Source organism: Haematobia irritans, chromosome 5 (genome assembly GCF_050003625.1).
Source record: "Haematobia irritans isolate KBUSLIRL chromosome 5, ASM5000362v1, whole genome shotgun sequence".
NCBI classification, from domain to species: Eukaryota; Metazoa; Arthropoda; class Insecta; order Diptera; family Muscidae; genus Haematobia; species Haematobia irritans.
In genome coordinates this window covers 45,250,496-45,274,593 of record NC_134401.1, presented here as the reverse complement: position 1 = coordinate 45,274,593, position 24,098 = coordinate 45,250,496, and the positions used below count along the sequence as shown (strand labels likewise).

Sequence of the window (24,098 nt, the reverse complement as noted above, 5' to 3'; positions counted from 1 at the left end):
AAATTTAATTTCTATAGAAAATGTTATCAAAATTTTATTGCTATAGAAAGTTTTCTCAAAATTTTATTTCTTTAGAAAATTTTGTCAAAATTTTATTTCTATAGAAAGTTTTCTCAAAATTTTATTTCTATAGAAGGTTTTCTCAAACTTTTATTTCTATAGAAAATTTTGTCACAATTTTATTTCTATAGAAAATTTTGTCAAAATTCTATTTTTTTTTTTTGGAAATTATGTCCATATTTTATTTCTATAGAAAGTTTTCTCAAAATTTTATTGCTATAGAAAATTTTGTCAAAATTTTATTTCTATAGAAAATTTAGTCAATTTTTTTTAGAAAATGTTGTCAAAATTTTATTTCATTCGTTTTGTTTTGTTATTGTTGGTTTTTTATACCCTCCACCATAGGATGGGGGGTATATTAACTTTGTTATTCCGTTTGCAACACATCGAAATATTGCTCTAAAACCCCATAAAGTATATATATTCTGGGTCGTGGTGAAATTCTGAGTCGATCTGAGCATGTCCGTCCGTCCGTCTGTGGAAATCACACTAACTTCCGAAAGAAATAAGCTATCGACTTGGCACAAGTAGTTGCTACTGATGTAGGTCGGATGCCATATCGGTCTACTCTTACGTATAGCCCCCATATAAACGTACCCCCAAATTTGGCTTGAGAGGCTTATAAGAGAAGCAAATTTCATCCGATCCGGCTGAAATTTGGTACATGGTGTTGGTATATGGTCTGTAACAACCATGCAAAAATTGGTCCACATCGGTCCATAATTATATAGCCCCTATATAAACCGATCCCCCGATTTGGATTGTGAGGCCGCTAATCCGATCCGGCTGAATTTGGTACATGGTGTTAGTATATGGTCTCTAATAACCATGCAAAAATTGGTCGAAATCGGTCTATAATTATATATAGGCCCCATATAAACCGATCACCAGATTTGACCTCCGAAGCCTCTTGGAAGACCAAAATTCATCTGATTCAGTTGAAATTTGGTACGTGGTGTTAATATATGGCCTCAAACTCCCATGCAAAAATTGGTCGATATCGGTCCATAATTATATATAGGCCCCATATAAACCGATCCCCAGATTTGACTTCCAGAGCCCCTTGGAAGAGCAAAATTCTTCCCATTCGGTTGAACGTGATGTTAGTATATGGTATCCAACAACCATGCAGGAATTGGTTCCTATCAGTCCATAATTATATATAGCTTCCTTTTGGAGAAGCAAAATTCATCCGATCTGATTGAAATTTGGTACGTGGTTTTACTGTATGATATTCAACAACCATTCCAAAAGTCGTCCATATCAGTCCATAATCATACATAGCCTCATATAAACCGATCGCGAGATTTGGTTTTGGAGGCTCTTGGAGGAGCAAATTTCATCCGAGTGAGTTGAAATTTGGTACGTTGTGCTAACAACCATGCCTAACTAGGTCCATATCGATCTATAGTTATATAGGGCCCTCAGATAAATCGATCCCCAATCACACAAAAATTGGTCCATATCAAGATCATAATTGTATATAGCCCCCATATAAGCGACCCCCATATTTCAATTCTGGCTCTCTACGTACCGTGCAAAAAGTCCATATCGATTCGTAGTTATTTGTAGACTTAACTATACATAACTTTTTTGTCTAATATATACCACGTATGGACTAACTCACAATTTAGAAAACGATGTTAAGATACCACAACCCAAGTAATTCGATTGTGGATGATAGTCTTTCGTAGAAGTTTCAACGCAATCCATGGTGGAGGGTACATAAGTTTCGGCCTGGCCGAACTTACGGCCGTATATACTTGTTTCTTTAATCATTGTTGTTGTTTTTTTTGATTTCAGCTTATAACCATGCATTGACTAAACTACAAGTGTAGCTTAACCAACAGCGGAAAAGAACGAATTTTACGAATTTATTTCGTCATAAGCCGGCTATCATAAACCTTTTTTTCGGAAGGTTCAAGTGTGGTTTACTTTTGGGTTTAGTGAACTGCCTAAATTTATTTTGATAATTGGTTGATAGTTTTGCTGCAAGTAGAGGATGCTGATGAGGAATGAGGTAATTCCGAATAATAGGGCGTTAAATTTTTTTCAAAATTTTATTTCTATAGAATTTTTTTTTTCAAAATTTTATTTCTATAGAAAATTTTGTCAAAAGTTTATTTCTATAGAAAATTTTGTCAAAATTTTATTTCTATAGAAAATTTTGTCAAAATTTTATTTCTATAGAAAATTTTGTCAAAATTTTATTTCTATAGAAAATTTTGTCAAAATTTTATTTCTATAGAAAATTTTGTAAAATTTTATTTCATTATTGTTGTTTTTTTGATTTCAGCTTAAAACCATGCATTGACTAAACTACAAGTGTAGGTTAACCAACAGAGGAAAATAATGTTTGTCAACTTTATTTGAGCAAAGCCCTATAGACTGCAAGATGGTTGGATGGACGCACGTTTCGGAATTACCACATTCCTCATCAGCAACCTCTACTTGTAGCAAAACTATCAACCAATTATCAGAATAAATTCAGGCAGTTCATTGAACCCAAAAGTGAACCACACTTGAACCTTCCGATAAAAGGTTTTACATGATAGCCGGCTTATGCCGAAATAAATTCCAAATGTTTCGTACAAATCTAAACCGATTTTATAATGTGGTGTTATTTACGAAATTTTTTGGTTTTGAACTATAAAATTACAAAAAAAAAATATAATTATCAAATAGCAAATGTATGTTTGTGTTAGGTTATTAAGCTCAATAATCTTCTGCATGCATATAAATTTTTCAAAATTTATTTGCAATTTTAAAGATTATGAATTATGAAGATGTTTACCCATGTTTACTTTTAAACCTAGTATATATATAACTCTTGTTGACCATAATTAGAGTCTTATTTATTATCATATCTGCTATAATAAAATCTCATTAAATAAATTGTAATTATTGATATAAAGTATAAATATGGTCCTTTACTTTGTTGCATTAATTGGATAAATTAATTTCGTGATTGAATAAAAAAAATTGTCTGTGATTTGTATTTTATGAGTACAGTGGATATTCTGAAAACTTCTATAACTATTTAATCCTTTTTAGTTTGATTCAAAAATTAGTTAGTTTCAAAAAAAAAAAAAAAATTAATTAAGAATCCATAATTTACTATCCATAATTTTTTGACTGTCCTACTCTTTCGTGTTTGATTAAAAAGTTAATTGTGTCAATTAATTTTTTAATTGAAAATTTAAAAAAAATTCAATCATTGACTTAATTGACTTAATGTTTCTAGTTTGATTAAAAGGTTAATGGTATCTATTAATTTTTTAATTGGAAAAATTTTCAACTTCAATCAACTTTTTAATTGGGAATATTTTGGTAATATTTTGTTCTGTATGGGTATCTTTACATGAAAGAAAATTTTCTTTGACTAAGGTCAACTGTCTTTAATAATTCTGAAAAATTCTTCTTCTACTTCTACTTCTACTTCTACTTTTTGTATCATGAACACAAAGCAAATAGCAGTGATAAGTAGGTGAAATAAGCGATGTTTTTCAAAACTTTATTTTAAACAGTTTTTATTTTTTTATTTTTTATAGCATATTTTCTATTTGAAATCAAATCTGAATTTGAAAATTTAAGTTGTCGTTAGCACATTTTAAAGGACTTTGTTGGCACAGAAGAAAAAATTTAAAAAACAAAAGAATAACTTAAAATTTCTTTCACAGAATCAAGTACGTAAAACTCATATTTTAAATAGAATTGTGTCTTAAACGTATTTATTTTATTATCCACCATAGGATGGGGGTATATTAACTTTGTCATTCCGTTTGTAACACATCGAAATATTGCTCTAAGACCCCATAAAGTATATATATTCTGGGTCGTGGTAAGTCGATTGAGCATGTCCGTCCGTCCTTCTGTTGAAATTACGCTAACTTCCGAACGAAACAAGCTATTGACTTGAAACTTGGCATAAGTAGTTGTTATTGATGTAGGTCGGATGGTATAGCAAATGGGCCACTTTGGATGGTATAGCAAATCGGACCACTTTTACGTATAGCCACCATATAAACCGACCCCCAGATTTGGCTTGCAGTGCTTCTTGGAGGAAATTTGGTACATTTCGCTAGTATATGGCCGCTAACAGCCATGCAAAAATTGTTCCATATGGGTCCATAGTTATATATAGCTAATGGCCAATCACACAAAACTTGGTCCATATCGCCAAAAATAATCTACCAAAATTTTATATCTATACAAAATTTAGTCAAAATTTTATTACTATAGAAAGTTTTGTCAAATTTTTATTTCTGTAGAAAATTTTGTTAAATTTTTATTTCTATAGAAAATTTTCTCAACATTTTATTTCTATAGAAAATTTTGTCAAAATTTTATTTCTATAGAAAATAATCTCAAAATTTTATTTCTATAGAAAACTATGTCAACATTTTATTTCTATAGAAAATTTTGTCGAACTGAATTATATATGTCTTTAATCGGCCTTTTTTTTGTTTAATATATCCCCCGTACACTGAAAAAACAGTGAACCCACCAGGAAGAAAACTTTTGATTAATTTTAGAAAATTTTGAATAGTTTTAGAAATTTTTAACTAAACAGTATTACAAGCGCTGGCATCACGCCGATATCACAAAAATAAGTAAATATTTTTCGACAAATTCAAGAAAATTTATTAGACATAAATAATTTTTTTCACTTTTTAAAGAAAATTTTGTAGTTTGAAGGAAAAAGTTGGAGTTCAAAATTGCAAGAATGTCTTTAGTGACATACGAAGTTCATGATGGACGCTGTTGTAGTAAAATTTACAAATTTAAAGAAATAATGAACTATTTTGTGAGAAGTACGAATTTAGTAAAACTTTTTACTTCATTTGTGTATAATTTCTTTCCGTCTTTTAGTTCATTTAACTAACGTACGCAAAAAATTATTAGAATAAACGAAACTTTCTCCAAATATAATAATTTCATGAACTAAAATATAGTTAAATTGGCTTTCATTTTTTTTTTGAGTGTATGGACTAACTTACAATTTAGAAAACGGCGTTAAGGATTTTTTAAGATACCTTGCCATCGGCAAGAGTTACCGCAACCCAAGTAATTCGATTATGGTAGAAGTTTCTACGCAATCCATGGTGGATGATACATAAGATTCGGCCTGGCCGAACTTACCGTATATACTTGTTCAGTTTCGTTTGCCTACAATAAAATTAAAATTAGCTTATAGATTTCATTTATGGAATTTTCAATCTCTTTTTTTTGTAAAGCTATTAATATAGAAATAAATGCCAGTTTAAAACCCCCAATTTATGACAGATTCTTCAAAGTAAAAAATGTTTTGTTTTCTTAATTACAAAAAACCTTTAAACCAAGGATGCAAAATTTTAAAATAAGTCTTAGCCTAATCTAAAGATTCAATATATCAGTTAAGTTAAAGACAATTTATTTAAATCATAAATGTGTTTCTTTACTGTAAGGAATGTTTGCCTTAATTCAAAGACATACAACTTTAACGGAGGGAAGTTTGTGCCCTAATTTGAATATTTTTTTTTTGAAGCAAAGATTATAAACTTTATTTAATATCACGTAAATATTTTTTCGGTGTATGATCCGATCCGCTTGAAAGTTGGTACGCAATGTACACACAAAAAAAATAGTTTCTAATTCAATCACGAAATTATTTGATCCAATTATTTTTTTAATTGAAATGTCTTCAATCACAGAAATGATAGTATCAATGAAAAAATTATTGAAAGTCAATTAAAAAATTAATTAATCCAATTAAAAAATGAATTGATACTATTGATTTTTGTCATTGATTTTTGTTTCAATTAAAAAATTTGTTGAATCAATCAAGTTTTTAATTGAATATTTTTTAATTGGAAAAAATTTTTTTTGTGTATATACATGCTTTTCAAGAACCGTACAAAAATTGGTATATACCGGTCCATATTTATATACATAATTTTTTTTTTTTAGATTCGATCACGTAATTAATTAATCCAATTATTTTTTTTTTAATTGAATCGTCTTCAATCACGAAAATGATAGTATCAATCAATATTTTAATTGGGCATTAAAGAAATACTTGATTAAAAAATTAATTGATTTCATTAGCAAATTTCATTTCATTTTTGTAATTGATGTTGATTGCAAAATTCAAATAATTTTTAATTAAAAACGTAACTTTTTTCAATTACTTTCTTAACTGACTTACCCCCATTATCATGAAGCTTCGTTAGTGCTACGTTCGCTAACGAACTTTTAAACCGCGCTATCGACATATCTGACACCTTGCCTATATATTCCATATGCCAGTTAAGAACTTAACTGCTGAAAAATTTTCAGTTAAAGTTAGACAGTGAGTAAATATTTCCATTTTTCTTTCTGCTAACTGGCAGTTAAAGCCTAACGGAGTTCATGTAGCTCTGTTAGTGTTTTTAGTCTGATTAAAAAATTAATTGTTTAAAATAAATATTTAATAAATAATTAAAAAATTTTCCATCACTTTTTTAACTGAGTTAGTATTCCGAGTTTAATTAAAAAGTTAATTGTTTCAATAAATTTTTTAATTAAAAATTTAAAAATATTTAATCATTGACTTAATTAATTTAATGTTTCTATCTTGATTAAAAAGTTAATTGTATCAATTAATTTACTAATTGAAAAAAAAAATTGAACTTCAATCAACTTTTTAATTGAAAATATTTTGGTGATATTTTTTTCTGTGTAAAGGGTGATACGGTCAAAATTTGGTCAAGGGAAAACGCGTGTAAATCGGTGAAATCGTTTATTTAAAAAATCAAATTAAATTTCTTTTTCAAGTTCAATTAGTATAAAATTCAGGAAAAATATTCAGTTAGGCTTTCACTTTTCCAAATCCGAATTGCTGGGCCTCACGCTTGACACCTGCCATCAGATTTTGTACAGCCACCTTGTCCACCTTCTTCGCCGCAGAAAGCCAGTTTGCCTTGAACTGCTGCTCGTCCTTAGCAGTATTTTTGGTCTTCTTTAGGTTCCGCTTGACAATAGCCCAGTATTTCTCAATTGGGCGGAGCTCTGGCGTGTTGGGAGGGTTCTTGTCCTTGGGAACCACCTGCACGTTGTTGGCGGCGTACCACTCCATGGCCTTTTTACCGTAATGGCAAGATGCCAAATCCGGCCAAAACAGTACGGAACAACCGTGTTTCTTCAGGAAAGGCAGCAGACGTTTATTCAAACACTCTTTCACGTAAATTTCTTGGTTGACAGTCCCGGAAGCTATGAAAATGCTGCTTTTCAAGCCACAGGTACAGATGGCTTGCCAAACCAGATATTTCTTTGCGAACTATGACAGTTTTATGTGCTTGAAAATATCTGCTACCTTTCCCCTTCCTTTTGCCGTATAAAGCTCCTGTCCCGGAAGCTGTTTGTAGTCGGCTTTGACGTAGGTTTCGTCGTCCATTACCACGCAGTCAAACTTCGTCAGCATCGTCGTGTACAGCCTCCGGGATCGCGCTTTGGCCATCGTATTTTGTTTATCATCGCAATTTGGAGTCACTAACTTCTTGTAAGTCGATAGTCCGGCTCGTTTTTTGGCTCGATGCACGGTTGTAGACGATACGCCCAGCTTATTTGCGGCATCTCGGAGAGAGAGGTTAGGGTTTCGCTTGAAACTATCGTCAACTCTCTTTGTCGTCTCAGCAGCTTCTGGTTTTCGATTTCCCCCCGATCCAGACTTCCTGGCTGTCGACAAACGTTCCCGAAACACTTTAATTACATTTGTAACGGTTGATTTGGCAACTTTTAGCGATTTTGCCAGCTTTGCGTGCGAGTAGCTCGGATTTGCGCGATGCGCGAGTAAAATTTTGATACGCTGCTCTTCTTGCTTGGACGGCATTTTGACAACTGAAGAGTGAATTCCAAAATCAAAATAGGAGCAACATTCTACACACACACATACCTTCAAAATGAGGGGTGTTCACGTTTTTTTTAATGCAAAATTGAAAGAAATACATCAAGTTTATATTGACCAAATTTTGACCGTATCACCCTTTATACACACAAACAAATATCATCAAAATTTTTCCAATTAAAATTTTATTGAATTCTAAAGAATTTTCAATTAAAAATTTAATTGAAACAAAAATCTATCACATAAATTAATATTATCAATTAAATTTTTAATTGGATCAATTAATTGTTTAATTGACGTTGGTGATTGATACTATCATTCCAGTGATTGAAGAAATTTCAATTAAAAATTAATCGGATCAATTAATTAAGTGATTGATGACAAAATATATTTTTTTCAATCCATGGTGGAGGGTACCTAAGATTCAGCCGGACCGAACCTTCAGCCGTTCATAAAATTAAACGACAACAAAATATTTTTTTGACATTAAAAATAAAAAAATGTTAAATGTAACTTCAATTTAGTAATGGCTTTTAAGTCTGTATTATCTCATTTTATATTTAATTACTTTTGCTTTTGATTTTCTGTCGGAACTTTATAACTATAATTGATTATTTTATTGGTCACAGTTGCACAGGCCTACACTACAATGATTCACCATAAACTTGAAGTGAATTTTGTTTTGAAGATCTAGTTTTTACGTATAACTCACATGACCTTAAATAATTAAATTTTTTTTTTCCAATTCGTTTGATGACGAAAATCCGAAATAACAACGTCCCTTGCGTGATGAAAGAACATTTACAGTATGGAAAAGTTTTTTTACTATTTTCGAAAGGTTTACAATCAATTTGTCCAAATAAAATTATCAATTGGCTAGTGGTGAGACAAATGAACGAATAAAACTTACACCTTATATGTAAATACATCTAATTACAAACGAATGTGAGATTAACTAACAAAACAATAGGGGATTAATTTAATCGGAAATTTTACAAAGGGTCTATAGTCGTCTACTAGGTACAAATTATAAACATTTTAATTTATGTGCATATTAATTGCACGCTCGTGCCAGTATGGAAAGGCATGTATACCGCTTTCATACACCAAACACATTTCCATATTACTCAGAATTTGGTGAAGAACCTATTGCAAACTTGTTGCAAAGAAACTAATAAAAGAAAAAATTAAAACATTTTATTTTTTTTTTACGTCATAAATGTGGAAATTGTTTACGGACATCGTGGTCCACATTTTAATAAAACTTCGATTAATTTTAATTGTATGTTAATATTTATTATAGGCCTGTTGAATTTTAAGTGGTAACGATTAATTTATTAAAAAAATAAAACTTTAAATATTATAATTACATTGAAAGTCATATATATTAATACAATAATTTACATGCTCTGCTTATCAAACCCGGGGAATCCCATCACATACATTGAATGTATTTGAAAATTATACAAATTTTCTATAAAAATAAAATGATAACAAAATTTTCTATAGAAATAAAATTTTGACAAAATTTTCTATAGAAATAAAATTTTGACAAAATTTTCTATAGAAATAAAATTTTGACAAAATTTTCTATAGAAATAAAATTTTGACAAAATTTTCTATAGAAATAAAATTTTGACAATATTTTCTAAAGAAATAAAATTTTGACAAAATTTTCTATAAAAATAAAATTTTGACAAAATTTTCCATGACAATAAAATTTTGACAAAATTTTCTATAGAAATAAAATTTTGACAAAATTTTCTATAGAAATAAAATTTTTACAAAATTTTCTATAGAATAAAATTTTGACAAAATTTACTATAGAGTAAAATTTTGACAAAATTTTCTATAGAAAAACAATTTTGACAAAATTTTCCATAGAAAACAAATTTTGACAAAATTTTCTATAGAAATACAAATTTCGACAAAATTTTCTATGGAAATAAAATTTTCTATAGAAATTAAATTTTGACAAAATTTTCTATAGAAATAAAATTTTGACAAAATTTTCTATAGAAATAAAATTTTGACAAAATTTTCTATAGAAATAAAATTTTGACAAAATTTTCTATAGAAATAAATTTTAGATAAAATTTTCTATAAAAATAAAATGTTGACAAAATTTTCTATAGGAAAAAAATGTTGACAAAATTTTCTATAGAAATAAAATTTTGACAAAATTTTCTGTAGAAAAAAAAATTTGAAAAAATCTTCTATAGAAATAAAATTTTGATAAAATTGTCTATAGAAATAAAATTTTGACAAAATTTTCTATAGAAATAAAATTTTGACACAATTTTCTATAGATATAAATTTTTGACAAAATTTTCTATAAAAATAAAATGTTGACAAAGTTTTCTATAGAAATAAAATTTTGACAAAATTTTCTATAGAAATAAAATTTTGACAAAATATTCTATAGAAATAAATTTTTGATAAAATTTTCTATAAAAATAAAATGTTGACAAAATTTTCTATAGAAAAAAAAAAATGTTGACAAAATTTTCTATAGAAATAAAATTTTGACAAAATTTTCTGTAGAAAAAAAATTTGAAAAAATCTTCTATAGAAATAAAATTTTGATAAAATTTTCTATAGAAATAAAATTTTGACAAAGTTTTCTATAGAAATAACATCTTCTTTAGAAATAAAATTTTGACAAAATTTTCTATACAAATAAAATGTTGACAAAATTTTCTTTAGAAATAAAATTTTAACAAAATTTTGTAAAGAAATAAAAGTTTCTTTAGAAATAAAATTTTGATAAAATTTTCTATAGAAATAAAAATTTCGACAAAATTTTCTATAGAAATAAAAATTTCGACAAAATTTTCTATAGAAATAAAATTTTGGCAAAATTTTCTATAGAAATAAAATGTTGATAAAATTTTCCATAGAAATTAAATTTTAATAAAATTTTCCATAGAAATAAAATTTTGACAAAATTTTCTATAGAAATAAAATCTTGATAAAATTTTCTATAGAAATAAAATTTTGACAAAATTTTCTATAGAAATAAAATGTTGACAAAATTTTCTACAGAAATAAAATTTTGACAAAATTTTCTATAGAAATAAAATGTTGACAAAATTTTCTATAGAAATAAAATTTTAACAAAATTTTGTAGAGAAATAAAATTTTCTTTAGAAATAAAATTTTGACAAAATTTTCTATAGAAATAAAAATTTCGACAAAATTTTCTATAGAAATAAAAATTCCGACAAAATTTTCTATGGAAATAAAATTGTGACAAAATTTTCTATAGAAATAAAATGTTGATAAAATTTTCCATAGAAATTAAATTTTCATAAAATTTTCCATTGAAATAAAATTTTGACAAAATTTTCTATAGAAATAAAATTTTGATAAAATTTTCTATAGAAATAAAATTTTGACAAAATTCTCTATAGAAATAAAATTTTGACAAAATTTTCTATAGAAATAAAATTTTAACAAAATTTTCTGAAAGAACAAAAATGTCGACCAAATTTTCTATAGAAATAAAATTTTGACAAAATTTTCTATAAAAATAAAATTTTGACAAAATTTTCTATAGAAATATTTTTTTTCATTCGTTTTGTTTTGTTATTGTTGGTTTTGTTCTTTAATCATTGTTGTTGTTGTTTTTTTTTTTGATTTCAACTTAAAACCATGCATTGACTAAACTACAAGTGTAGCGTAACCAACAGAGGAAAAGAATGTTTGTCAAATTTATTTAGGCAAAGCCCTATAGACTGCATGATGGTTGAATCGACGCACGTTTTGGAATTACCACATTCCTCATCAGCAACCTCTACTTGCAGCAAAACTATCAACCAATTATCAGAATAAATTCAGGCAGTTCCCTAAACCCAAAAGTGAACCACACTTGAACCTTCCGAAAAAAGGTTTTACATGATAGCCGGCTTATGCCGAAATAAATTCGTACAAACATATCTCTTTTCCTTTGCCACCGTCAAATCATCGATTTGAGTGCAGTTGGCTGGGTTTATTTTGAGCGTGCTTCCTTTTTTTATACCCTCCACCATAGGAGGGGGGTATATTAACTTTGTCATTCCGTTTGTAACACATCGAAATATTGCTCTAAGACCCCATAAAGTATATATATTCTGGGTCGTGGTTAAATTCTGAGACGATCTGAGCATGTCCGTCCGTCCGTCTGTTGAAATCACGCTAACTTCCGAACGAAACAAGCTATCGACTTGATACAGGGTACAAGTAGTTGTTATTGATGTAGGTCGGATGGTATTGCAAATGGGCCATATCGGCCTACTTTTACGTATAACCCCCATATAAACGGACCCCCAAATTTGGCTTGCCATTGCTCCAAGAGCAGCAAATTTCATCCGATCTGGCTGAAAGTTGGTACATGGTGTTAGTATATGGTCTCTAACAACTATGAAGAAATTGGTCCATATCGGTCCATAATTATATATAGCCCCTATATAAACCGATCCCCCGATTTGGCTTGCGGAGCCTCTAAGAGAAGCAAATTTCATCCGATCCGGTTGAAATTTGGTACGTGGAGAAATTTGGTACATTGCGCTAGTATATGGCCGCTAGCAACCATGCTAAAATTGGTCCATATTGGTCTATAGTTATATATAGCCCATCCCAGGAAATAATCTACCAAAATGTTATTTTTATAGAAAATTTTGTCAAAGTTTTATTACTATAGGATTTTTTTTTTTATTTTTTTTTTTTTTTATTTTTTTTTCTTATTTCAACCGTCGAACGGAACGGACGTGTTTTTTAATAGCGGATAAAATCATCGTAATAAGTACCTACTACGAATTTCAAGTGTGGTGGGATATTAGGCCACCATGCAGAGAAATTCAAAGACATCCACTGGGTTGCTAACTTCAGGGCCCAGTGGACGAGTATCGACTGGAGTTATAGATTTGGGCAATGACCAAGAGTTAGGCCCAATTAGTCGACCTGTAGACGGGTCGACAGGTGGCGACAATTTGACAAGTCGGACCTTTTCCAAGGTAACGGCATCAAAAGGAGGTAATCCCTCACGAAAGAGATTCAAAGAACGCAGAAATGCTTTGTTTATCCTAAAGAAATTAGGATCAGTCGACCCAAGCACGTTGTCGGCTAAACAAAGCGATTCCTTAAAATGGGCTCAAGGAATTCTTGAGGCTGGAAAAAGGGAACGATCACCGGATGAGCTGCCATCCTCCAAAAGGGATCAACGATCGTTTGCCTCAGTTGCTAAAGACAGCCTTGTGATGGCTATCATTAATAAAGGAGCATTGGACGGTATGGTTCCAAAGCAAAAATGGGGGGAAATTGAGAATGCTTTGTCTGGCGTCTACTCACAGGTGCTGGAAAAGTTTCCCGGCCCAGATCCTCGACACCAAGAGGCTGGTTGGTATCAAGGACGATTTAAGCTAGTCGCATTTGAGGACCAGAGGTCTATAGAATGTTTTAAAGCTGCTCTGATACTAATTGGTGAAGTTTGGGAAGGAGCTGCTCTAGAGTTTAGTCGAGAAGAAAGACATACCGGCTAGACCAAGAGCACATGCGTGGATACCTGCAAACCCTCCTGACCCTGAATCTATTTTAAATAGACTGAAACAATGCAATCCAGATCTTCCAACAGCTGATTGGAAGGTTGGCCGTTTGGATGAAGTGGATGGGCCAAGACGGCATGCAGTGTTTATATTGAACACTCAGTCTTTGCCACATCTAACAAAGTCCCAGGGCCGTGTATGTTATGGCTTTCATTATATCCAAATGAAGGTGTATAAAAACGATCAGCTAAAGGATTCAGAAATGGACAAGCCTCTGTCTGAATCAGAAGTAAGCGGATCCTCTTGCGAAGTCGAGGGGGATACCAAGACATTTGAAGACATGGAGAGATACCGTATGCGTGAGGAGGCTTCTACTGCCTCAGAACTCACCAAAGTTGAACCTATGGTTATTGCGAGAGTCACCGATATCTCTGAAGAGGACATTCTTGATGACTCGATTGAAGCGGCTGATGTGACGGTTGTTGAAAATCTCGATGGTCCTACGGATCCTCCAGATAAATCTTCATCATTGTAAGGCTGCATGTGCTGCCTTAAAAGTTCTCCTGATGAAAGGGGACATAGATATAGTTCTTATTCAAGAACCATATGTTTATAAAAACAAAATATGTGAATTAAGTACTCCGGGGTTCAAACTATTGCAGTATAGTGGTAATGATGTAAATCGAGCCTGTATAATTGCTAAAAACGAGCTCAACTTGTTTCTGCTTCCTTCAATGTGCAATACAGACACTGTCGTTGCCAGTTTAGAAATAGCCAAATGCAAATATTGGGTATCTTCGGTCTACATGGGACATGACAGGGAGATGCCTCCATATGCCGTTAAGACCTTAGTGGAGGAGTCACGGAAAACAAAGACGAAACTCATTATGGTATGCGATGCGAATGCACATCATAGTATATGGGGAAGTAGTGATACTAATGCAAGGGGAGAGTCGCTAATAGAGTTTATTTTGCGTACTAATCTGGTAGTTTGCAACAAGGGAGATGTCTCAACCTTTGTCACTAAAAACAGGCAAGAGGTTTTGGACATCACCTTGGCCTCGCAAGAACTGAATGAAATGATATCTGAGTGGCAGGTTTTAAGTGAACACAGCTTCTCAGATCATCGCTACATCAGTTTCAAATTTGATGTTCATATCACCAAGACCATATTTCCGCCAAATGTTAGGAAAGCTGACTGGAATAGGTATTGGGAATCGTTCAATATGATGATACCGGAAATAACAGAGACAAATATGAGAAATGTGCAAGATATCGAATACGCAGTGGAGCGGATTACTAAGGCCTTCAACATCTCACTGAAAGCTGCATGCCCTAGAGGAAAGCCAAGGGGGAAACATCGACCACCATGGTGGTCTACGGAATTAAGTAATATGAGGAAATCCTGCAGGAAGCTCTTTAACAAGGCAAAGTCCACCAGAGCTTCTGAGGTCTGGGACGCTTACAAGAAGATTCTGAGAGGATACAAGCGAGAACTGAGAAAGGCTCAGCATAACTCTTGGAATGATTACTGCAGCAGTATTGAGAATACGTCCGAGGCTTCCAGACTACGGAAGGTTCTAGCATCCACCAACTCCGCTCCAGGTTTCATTAAAACATCGGAGGGCAATTGGACAACGTCCAGTGAGGAGACGCTGGAGGTACTATTGGACACACATTTTCCTGGAAATCAGACGGTTGAACCATGTACTGGCGGTGCCACAGTTGCTCAGCGGTCGTTTCCTGTCGAGGAAATTGCATCGGAAACTAGAATAAGATGGGCGCTAAATAGCTTTGGACCATTCAAATCCCCTGGACCTGATGGAATTACTCCGGCGGAGTTACAAGCTGTAACTGACAAAATTATCCCCTGGTTGTCGGTGATATATAAAGGATGTATCAACTTATCATATATCCCAGGAAAGTGGAGGGAAACAAAAGTCGTTTTCATACCTAAAGCGGGAGTTTTGGAATCCGTATATGGCTTTGCAGCTTGGATTCGCCAAGAGAAAATAAATATAAAAAAAAAAAAGCCTCTCACTCGAGGGCGAAGGATTTCCGACCAATCAGTTTATCCTCATTCCTACTTAAGACTCTGGAGAGGATGATAGATATTTATCTTAGAACTAGCATCGATTCAAGTTTGTTCTCGAAACGACAGCATGCGTACTCGAAGGGCAGGTCTACTGAGACCGCACTACATGAACTAGTCAGCTTTATTGAAAGCTCACTATCTGTCAAAGAATACACAATCGTGGCGTTTCTAGACATCGAAGGGGCGTTCAATAATGTCCATCCGAGCTCGATATTAAATGGACTGACAACTCTGAATGTTGATCCATGTATACTCAGGCTGTTAGACGAACTGCTAATGAAGAGACGTATTTCAGCCACACTAGGACAAGCAAACATACAAAAGTATGTGAACAGAGGCACTCCCCAAGGAGGAGTTCTATCACCTCTTCTTTGGAATGCTGCTATAAATAGCCTTCTGGTTACTCTAGAAAAAGAAAGGATACAAGTGGTGGCATACGCAGATGATGTAGCTCTGGCAGTCAGGGGAAAATTCCCATCCACAATCAGAGATATTATTCAGAGGGCCCTCCGGATGACTGAAAAATGGGCGAAAGACAATGGTCTTGGGGTAAATCCCGCAAAGACAGAATTAGTCATGTACTGCAAAGATCGCAAAACTCCCACGGTTAGGCCTATTTCCTTAGGGGGTATTGAAATTCCCTTTGGTGATTGTGCAAAATACCTTGGCGTTATTTTGGACAGGAAGCTGAACTTTAAGCTTAATATTGAAGAAAGGGCGAGGAAGGCAACTGTAGCTTTGTACTCGTGCAAAAAGGCAATAGGAAAAAAGTGGGGACTAAAACCGAAAATTGTGCATTGGCTATACAAGGCAGTGGTGAAACCTATAATGCCATATGGTGTTGTAGTCTGGTGGCCGGCACTTCAGCAGCACACAAGTTTAGAAAAAGTTCAGCGTATGGCTTGTTTGTGTGTTTCAGGCGCATTCAGCAAGACAGGAACAAATTCCTTTAATGTCATGCTGCATCTATTGCCTTTAGACATTTTGGCCAAACAGTCAGCTGCAACAACGGCTGTGCGGTTGCGCGAACTATCGCTGTGGTCGGCAAAAGGTTACGGTCACAGTTCTGTCCTCAAAACAATGTCAGATGTGCCTAACGTAGTGGATTTCACTCTGGCGAGTCCACTTTTCGACAAAAAGTTTGAGACTCTAATTCCCAACAGTGAGGCGTGGTGTACACAGACCCCGGGGAATAATAGATATATAGATTTCTATACTGATGGCTCCAAATTGAATGGACAAGTGGGGTTCGGAGTATATTCTAATGATTTGGAACTTCAAATAGCGAAAAGATTACCTAATCACTGTAGTGTTTTTCAGGCTGAAATATTAGCAATAAGAGAGGTGGCGAATTGGCTGAGAAGTAATGTTACAAAAAATGTGGGCATTAATATATACTCAGACAGTCAACCTGCAATAAAATCCTTGGACTCTGTGTTCCTCAACTCGAAAACGGCCATCGATTGCCGCAAATCTCTCAATGAGATGGCTGAGCAGTACAATATTCACCTAATATGGGTGCCTGGCCATAGGAACATACCGGGGAACTGCGAAGCCGATGAGTTGGCAAGGCTAGGGACTACCTTACATATTCCAGGGGAACTAGAATTTGTTGATATGCCCCTAGCTTCCTGCAAGCTCATGCTGCGTGAGAAGGCTGTTATGATGGCAAATGTTCGATGGGAGAATTGCAAAGGTTGTAACGACACCAAGCAAATATGGCCCCATTTCAACTTAAACCGCACACTAGATATGCTAATGTTCTCGAGACGTCAGATATCACTCCTGATATCTGCTATAACGGGTCGCTGCCTGATAGGCGATTTTGCAAAAACTATTGGCGCGAAGTATAATGACTATTGTATGAGCTGTCATGATGCGGAGGAAAAAGAATCAATTAAACACCTCTTGTGTGAGTGTCCTGCATTTTGTGTAAAGCGCAAGCAACTTTTAGGAGCATATAGCTTCAGATTACTGGCGGATCTGGAAAACGTTAACTTAAGCAGTCTGCTAATGTTTTTGGAACAATCTGGTTGGTTCAACAAAGAAAAATAATCAAGAAGGTTCAGCGGTTAAAACTAGAAGTGCCCATATGTAATAGGTACTTTTAGTTAATGTGGTATCACAATGGACTGAATAGTCTAAGTGAGCCTGAATCTTAATCGGGCTGCCACTTTAACCTAACCTAACCTAACCTATAGGAAATTTTGTCAAAATTTTATTACTGTAGAAAATTTTGTCAACATTTTATTTCTATAGAAAATGTTTCTAAATTTTATTTTCTACAGAAATAATTTTTTTCTATAGAAATAATTTTGCCAAAATTTTATTACTATAGGAAATTTTGTCAAAATTTTATTACTGTCGAAAATTTTGTCAAAATGTTAGTACTATAAAAAATTTTGTCAACATTTTATTTCTATAGAAAATTTTTCTAAATTTTATTTCTATAGAAAATTTTTTCAAAATTTTATTACTATACAAAATTTTGTCAAGATTTTATTTCTAAAGAAAAATTTGTCAAAATTTAGTGCTACAGAAAGTTTTGTCAAAATGTTATTTCTATAGAAAATTTTGTCAATATTTTATTTCTATAGAAAATTTTGTCAAACTGAATTATATACGTATTTACTCGGCCTTTTTTGGTTTAATATATCCCCCTATGGACCAACTTACAATTGAGTAGACGGTGTTAAGAAGTTTAATGATACCTTGCCATCGGCAAGTGTTACCGCAACCCAAGTAATTCGATTGTAGATGACAGTCTTTAGTACAAGTTTCTATGCAATCCATGGTGGAGGATACATAAAATTCGGCCTGGCCGAACTTACGGCCATATATGTATATATTTGTTTATTGAATAATTTCCCTCTTAATATCATTTTTACATTTATTTTTTAAAGTGTTTGTAATTTAATTTTTCATCGTTTCCACGTTTTCTCATTTTACTGTCCGGACTTGTTTACTTTATAGTATCCGTTATAATTTGGATTTTTAAATGTTCGAATTCAAAGGTATGAAGACTAAAAATAATTGTACCGATTACTATTCTGGGGGCATAGCCTCTCCCAGCACCCCTTACTACGTCAATGACAATAATACTGACCTAAGACCTACCTACCATTTTTAAAACCCCCTTAGAGCTATATTAGTGAACTTGTCACCAGACACTTTTATTGTCGTTTGCGAAATTGCATCAATTCCATTCAATTTAAACAAATAATTATTCTTAAATGTACGTCAACAAACATTTACTTCAATATCAATTCAATTTGTATGAACGAAGAAATTAGAAATCTTATGTCTTAGAGTGTAATGAAAGCAATCATCGCATTTCTTTGGAAAAGAAATAATTAATGAAGGATAATTGAATACATATTAAGATATTAAAAAAGTCAAATGTAAAGAGTACCATATAGTGTAGCCTCTAGTTATAGCTGAACAAATTTCGTTGCAAATTGGTATCTTCATAAAAATCCTCTGGAACGAGGAACGTTGGTTAAAAACCAACGAAATTCCCTTTTGTTATAACCTTTTTATACCCTCCCCCATAGGATGGGTGGTATATTAACTTTGACATTACGTTTGTAACACATCGAAATATTGCTCTTAAAGTATATATATATATATATATATATATATATATATATATATATATATATATATATATATATATATATATATATATATATATATATATATATATATATATATATATATATATATATATATATATATATATATATATATATATATATATATATATATATATATATATATATATATTTATATGTATATATATATATATATATAATATATATATATATATATATATATATATATATATATATATATATATATATATATATATATATATATATATATATATATATATATATATATATATATATATATATATATATATATATATATATATATATATATATATATATATATATATATATATATATATATATATAATATATATATATATATATATATATATATATATATATATTCTGGGTAGTGATGAAATTCAGAGTCGATCTAGCGATGTTCGTCCGTCCGTCTGTTGAAATCACGCTAACTTCCGAACGAAACAAGCTATCAACTTGAAACTTGGCACAAGTAGTTGTTATTGACGTAGATCGGATGGTATTGCAAATGGGCCACATCGGACCACTTTACGTATAGTCCCCATATAAACCGACGCTGAGATTTGGCTTGCGGAGCCTCTTGGAGGAGCAAAATTCATCTCACAACCATGCAAAAATTGGTCCATATCGGTCCATAATTATAAATAGCACACATATAAACCGATCCCGAGATTTGGCTTGCGGAGCCTCTAAGAGAAGCAAATTTCATACGATCTGACTGAAATTTGGTTCATAGTGTTAGTATATGGTCTTTAACAAACACAGAAAAATTGGTCCATATCAGTTTATAATTATATATAGCCCCCATATAACAGGTTGGCTGATAAGTCCCCGGTCTAACAAAGAAAAACCCATTTTTTGTCAAAATTCGTTTTTATACCCTCCACCATAGGATGGGGGTATATTAACTTTGTCATTCCGTTTGTAACACATCGAAATATTGCTCTAAGACCCCATAAAGTATATATATTCTGGGTCGTAGTGAAATTCTGAGTCGATCTAAGCATGTCCGTCCGTCCGTCCGTCTGTCCGTCTGTCCGGCTGTCCGTCCGTCTGTGGAAATCACGCTAACTTCCGAACGAAACTAGATATCGACTTGAAACTTGGCACAAGTAGTTGTTATTGATGTAGGTCGGATGGTATTGAAAATGGGCCATATCGGCCCACGTTTACGTATAGCCCCCATATAAACCGATCCCCAAATTTGGCTGGCGGAGCCTTCCGGAGCAGCAAAATTCATCCAATCCGGTTGAAATTTGGTACGTGGTCTAAGTATACGGTCTCTAACAACCATGCAAAAATTGGTCCATATCGGTCCATAATTATATATAGCCCCCATATAAACCGATCCCCAGATTTGACCTCCGGAGCCTCTTGGAGGGGCAAAATTCATCCGATCCGGTTGAAATTGGGTACCTGATGTTAGTATACGGTCTCTAACAAGCATGCAAAAATTGGTCCATATCGGTCCATAATTATATATAGCTCCCATATAAACCGATCCCCAGATTTGAACTCTGGAGCCTCTTGGATGAGCAAAATTCATCCGATCCAATTGAAATTTTAGTACGTGGTGTTAGTATATGGTCTCTAACAACCATGCCAAAATTGGTCCATATCGGTCCATAATTATATAATTATAGCTCCCATATAAACCGATCCCCAGATTTGACCTCCGGAGCCTCTTGGAGGAGCAAAAGTCATCCGAGTCGGTTGAAATTTGGTACATTTCGTTAGTATATGGCCTCTAACAGCCATGTAAAAATTGTCAAATTTTATTACTATAGAAAGTTTTGTCAAAATTTCATTTCTATAGAAAGTTTTGTAAAAAGTTTATTTCTATAGCAATGTTTGTCAACATTTTATTTCCATAGAAAATTTTGTCAAAATTTTATTTCTATAGAAAATTTTGTAAAAAAATTTATTTCTGTAGAAAGTTTTGTCAACATTTTATTTCTATAGACAATTTTGTCAACATTTTATTTCTATAGAACATTTTGTCAACATTTTATTTCTATAGAAAATTTTGTCAACATTTTATTTCTATAGAAAATTTTGTCAAAATTTTATTGCTATAGAAAAATTTGTCAACATTTTACTTCCATAAAAAATTTTGTCAACATTTTATTTCTATAGAAAATTTTGTCAAGTTTTTATTTCTATAGAAAATTTTGTCAAAATTTTATTTCTATAGAAAATTTTGTCAAACTGAATTATATACGTATTTAATCGGCCTTTTTTTTGTTTAATATATACCCCTTATGGACTAACTTACAATTTAGAAGACAGTGTTAAAAAGTTTTACGATACCTTGCCATCGGCAAGTGTTATCGCAACCCAAGTAATTCGATTGTGGATGACAGCCTTTAGTAGAAGTTCCTACGCAATCCATGGTGGAGGGTACATAAGATTCGGCCTGGCCGAACTTACGGCCGTATATACTTGTTATTATTCAACATAGTTCCCTTCAAGAGCGATACAACGATTATAACGACCTTCCAATTTTTTGATACCATTTTGGTAGTACTCCTTCGGTTTTGCCTCAAAATAGGCCTCAGTTTCGGCGATCACCTCTTCATTGCAGCTAAATTTTTTCCCTGCGAGCATCATTTTGAGGTACGAGAACAAGAAAATGTCGCTTGGGGCCAGATCTGGAGAATACGGTGGGTGGGGAAGCAATTCGAAGCCCAATTCATGAATTGTTGCCATCGTTCTCAATGACTTGTGGCACGGTGCGTTGTCTTGGTGGAACAACATTTTTTTCTTCTTCATATGGGGCCGTTTTGCCACGATTTCGACCTTCAAATGTTCCAATGACGCCATATAATAGTCACTGTTTGATGGTTTTCCCTTCTCAAGGTAATCGATAAAAATTATTCCATGCGCATCCCAAAAAACAAAGGCCATTACTTTGCCAGCGGACTTTTGAGTCTTTCCACGCTTCGGAGACGGTTCACCGGTCGCTGTCCACTCAGCCGACTGTCGATTGGACTCAGGAGTGTAGTGATGGAGCCATGTTTCATCCATTGTCACATATCGACGGGAAAATTCGGGTGTATTACGAGTTAACAGCTGCAAACACCGCTCAGAATCATTAAAACGTTTTTTTTTTGTCAAATGTGAGCTCGCGCGGCACCCATTTTGCACAGAGCTTCCGCATATCCAAATATTGATGAATGATTTGACCAACACGTTCCTTTGATATCTTTAAGGCCTCTGCTATCTCGATCAATATCAGTTTACGGTCATACAAAATCATTTTGTGGATTTTTTTTGATGTTTTCGTCGGTAACCACCTCTTCCGGGCGTCCACTGCGTTCACCGTCCTCCGTGCTCATTTCACCACGCTTGAATTTTGCATACCAATCAATTATTGTTGATTTCCCCCGGGGCAGAGTCCGAAAACTCATTATCAAGCCAAGTTTTTGCTTTCATCGTATTTTTTCCCTTCAGAAAACAGTATTTTATCAAAACACGAAATCCTTTTTTTCCATTTTTTTCACAATAACAAAAGTTGCTTCACAAAAGACGCTCAATCTCACAAACTAATTGACTTACAGACGTCAAATTTTGACACGAATCATTTGAAGGTTGGTAATATATAAAAATAATATGCATTTAATACTAGCGACGCCATCTATGTGTCAGACCGGGGACTTATCAGCCAACCTGTTAAACCGATTCCCTGAATTTGGCTTGCGGAGCCTCTAAGAGTAGCAAATTTCATCCGTTCCGGCTAAAATTTGGTACATGGTGTAAGTATATGGTCTCTAACAACTATGCAAAAATTGGTCCACATCGGTCCAAAATAGTATATAGCCCCCATATAAACCGATCCCCCGATTTGGCTTGCGGAGCGTCTAAGAGAAGCAAATTTCATCCGTTCCGGCTAAAATTTGGTATATGGTGTAATAATATGGTCTCTAATGACCATGCAAAAATTGGTCCACATCGGTCCATAATTATATATAGCCTCCATATAAACCGATCTTGGAAGACCAAAATTCATCTGATTCAGTTGATATTTGGTACGTGGTGTTAATGTATGGCCTCAAACCCCCATGCAAAAATTGGTCGAAATCAGTCAATAATTATATATATAACCCCCATATAAAGCGATCCCCAGATTTGACCTCCGTAACCCCTTGGAAGAGCAAAATTCACCCGATCCGGTTGGAATTTGGTACGTGGTGTTAGTATATGGTCTCTAACAACCATGCAAAAATTGATCCATATCGGTCCATAATTGTATGTAGCCCCCATATAAACCGATCCCCAGATTTGACCTCCGGAACCCCTTGGAAGAGCAAAATTCACCCGATCCGGTTGAAACTTGGTACGTGGTGTTAGTATATGGTCTCTAACTGTCATGCAAAAATTTGTCTATACTGGTCTTAATTATATATAACCCCCATTTAAACCGATCCCCAGATTTTACCTCCGGAGCTATGGGAGGAGCAAAGTTCATCCGACCCGGTTGAAATTTGATACGTGGTGAAATTTGAGAACTCAGTGTTAAGAAGTTTTAAGATACCTCGCCATCGGCAAGTGTTACCGCAACTCAAGTAATTCGATTGTGGATGACAGTCTTTAATACAAGTTTCTATGCAAGCCATGGTGGAGGGTACATAAGATTCGGCCTGACCGAACTTACGGCCGTATATACTTGTTATCTAACCTTTTTTTATTCGTTTTTAAAGAAATCAAAAGAAAACTGTCTAAATTTCATTTTCGTCAGAAAAGAAAATTCATCACATTTAGTATACACTAGGACAAAACAATAACAAAAAAAAAAAAAATAAAAAAATTTTAGTTAACCTCACATTATACACTAGTCGACTCTGAACAATCCTGAAACGACCTATGCCTGACTACCCGTCCGTCCGTTCAATTTTAAACAT

The 24,098-nt window shown here is 33.1% G+C and overlaps 1 protein-coding gene across 2 annotated transcripts in view; it reads right to left on the bottom strand.

Moving 5' to 3' along the window:
* Slc45-1 (Solute carrier family 45 member 1) overlaps nt 1–24,098 on the bottom strand; it is a 63,406-nt gene that overhangs the window by 14,689 nt on the left and 24,619 nt on the right. The window lies entirely within an intron of this gene.